Source organism: Anopheles coustani, assembly GCF_943734705.1.
Source record: "Anopheles coustani chromosome X unlocalized genomic scaffold, idAnoCousDA_361_x.2 X_unloc_27, whole genome shotgun sequence".
Taxonomy (NCBI): domain Eukaryota; kingdom Metazoa; phylum Arthropoda; class Insecta; order Diptera; family Culicidae; genus Anopheles; species Anopheles coustani.
In genome coordinates, this window is record NW_026525134.1 from 237,436 (window position 1) to 240,000 (window position 2,565).

Consider the following 2,565-nt stretch of genomic DNA (forward strand, 5'->3'; position numbering starts at 1 on the left):
ACTAACCGATGGTATGAAATGTGAAGAATTCAAGCAAGCACACAATCAAGTCATCACTTGGGCATGCTCGATAGCCAACCCTATGACATTAACCTAGTAGAGCATGCGAAAACCAATATATATGTAAACGATGCCCCTCCCTAGTTCAGCGCTTCAACCAAGTGATGACTTCAGAATGGCTAAATCAAATCGGTTCAAAACATACCATCGGTACCCTATTGAAACACACAAGTCGATATCAAACCTCATGATTGTGTAGTCCTCCACTGGTCCACACTGCTCCGGCGGTCCTGGGTAAGATAGTTCATTCTAGCTTGCCCTATGTGGAAGAGGGCACATTACTCAATACTGTGGTGTTATGAACAAAGTATAGTCCTCCACTGGTCCACGCTGCTTCGGCGGTCCTGGGTAAGATAGTTAGTTCTAGCTTGCCCTATGTGGAAGAGGGCATACAAGACAAAGTATAGTTCTCCCCTGGTCCACGCTGCTTCGGCGGTCCTGGGTAAGATAGTTAATTCTAGCTTGCCCTATGTGGAAGAGAGCATACATGAACCAAGAACGAAGGTTATGATCGAGGAATGATTCGACAACTAACCGATGGTATGAAATGTGAAGAATTCAAGCAAGCACACAATCAAGTCATCACTTGGGCATGCTCGATAGCCAACCTCATGACATTAACCTAGTAGAGCATGCGAAAACCAATATATATGTAAACGATGCCTCCCTAGTTCAGCGCTTCAACCAAGTGATGACTTCAGAATGGCTAAATCAAATCGGTTCAAACCATACCATCGGTATCCTATTGAAACACACAAGTCGATATCAAACCTCATGATTGTGTAGTCCTCCACTGGTCCACGCCGCTTCGGCCGTCCTGGGTAAAATGGAACATTCCAGCTTGCCCTATGTGGAAGAGGGCACATTACTCAATACTGTGGTGTGAAGTATAAAGTTCAGTTCTCCCCTGGTCCACGCTGCTTCGGCGGTCCTGGGTAAGATAGTTCATTCTAGCTTGCCCTATGTGGAAGAGGACACTTCATACTTCGTCTCTAAGCGGCGGCTTGACTCCTCCCTACGGGGAACGGGTTTACGCGCACAGCGGCGGCTTACGCACTATGGCAGTCATGGATGCCTTACGTTTCTATGAAAAGTGTGTTCCTCCCCTGGTCCACGCTGCTTCGGCAGTCCTGGGTAAGATAGTTAGTTCTAGCTTGCCCTATGTGGAAGAGGACACGTAGACTTACTGTGGTGTGAAGTATAAAGTTCAGTTCTCCCCTGGTCCACGCCGCTTCGGCCGTCCTGGGTAAAATGGATTCATCCAGCTTGCCCTATGTGGAATGAGGACACTTTATGCTTCGTCTCTAAGCGGCGGCTTGCTCCTCCCTACGGGGAACGGGTATACGCGCACAGCGGCGGCTTACGTTATGGCAGTCATGGATGCCTTACGTTTCCATGAAAAGTGTGTTCCTCCCCTGGTCCACGCTGCTTCGGCAGTCCTGGGTAAGATAGTTAGTTCTAGCTTGCCCTATGTGGAAGAGGACACGTAGACTTACTGTGGTGTGAAGTATAAGGTTCAGTTCTCCCCTGGTCCACGCCGCTTCGGCCGTCCTGGGTAAAATGGATTCATCCAGCTTGCCCTATGTGGAATGAGGACACTTTATGCTTCGTCTCTAAGCGGCGGCTTGCTCCTCCCTACGGGGAACGGGTATACGCGCACAGCGGCGGCTTACGCAAGTTAGTCACCCTCGGCAGTGGATCACTCGGCTCATGGATCGATGAAGACCGCAGCTAACTGCGCGTCATAATGTGAACTGCAGGACACATGAACATTGATAAGTTGAACGCATATTGCACGTCGTGGGAACCTACCATGATGTACAGATGACTGAGCGCTTATATTTGAGAAATGTATCGCATACATTTAACTACGCCGTGACACCCGTCACGAGACGTGCACCATGATGTTAACTAGGGTCGCGACGACCCGCTAGCATTAAAGAACCCGTGGTTTACAATATACTGGCATTGGAATTCGAAGTATTTAGAGCGTCCGTGTTCCCGCGTGAGGCGGAAGTACGAGGAGAAGGCGTGCTTGTGGTGTCTGTGGTGGTGTTTACTGATGTCTAGCTTCAGCTTATTTATTTATTTAAATAGAAGCGAAGATGTCAAAGTAGCGTCGAAGCAGCAGCGGTAGCACAAATGATTCAAGTATGGAAGTTGACCAAAGGAACACAAACAAACTAGCGTATGGGCAATGGAAGGTATCAGTGAGTTAAACCACACGCGGGCTAACAGCCCGTTAACCGAGTCCAACGGTACATATTGGACATTGAAACAAAGTAGTCGCAAGCCAGATGTGACGATAACAACCGCAAGGTACATAAGCCTCAGTTCATGTGTGACAACCCCCTGAATTTAAGCATATTAATAAGGGGAGGAAAAGAAACCAACCGGGATTCCCTGAGTAGCTGCGAGCGAAACGGGAGAAGCTCAGCACGTAGGGGTGGCGGCCAGTCCGTCTATCCGATTCCGTGTACTGGTGCGTCTCACTATCCGTCATCT

At 48.8% G+C, this 2,565-nt stretch overlaps 2 non-coding genes across 2 annotated transcripts in view; both read left to right on the forward strand.

The window, feature by feature from the left end:
* Nucleotides 1-1,743: 1,743 nt before the first annotated feature.
* LOC131270404 (5.8S ribosomal RNA) lies at nt 1,744-1,898 on the forward strand. Its single transcript, XR_009179496.1, has one exon. It is a non-coding gene; the product is annotated as a 5.8S ribosomal RNA (ribosomal RNA).
* Nucleotides 1,899-2,385: 487 nt separating this feature from the next.
* LOC131270399 (large subunit ribosomal RNA) overlaps nt 2,386-2,565 on the forward strand; it is a 4,091-nt gene continuing 3,911 nt past the window's right edge. The window contains exon 1 of the ribosomal RNA XR_009179493.1: nt 2,386-2,565. This exon is cut by the window's right edge and continues 3,911 nt beyond it. This is a non-coding gene — a ribosomal RNA (large subunit ribosomal RNA).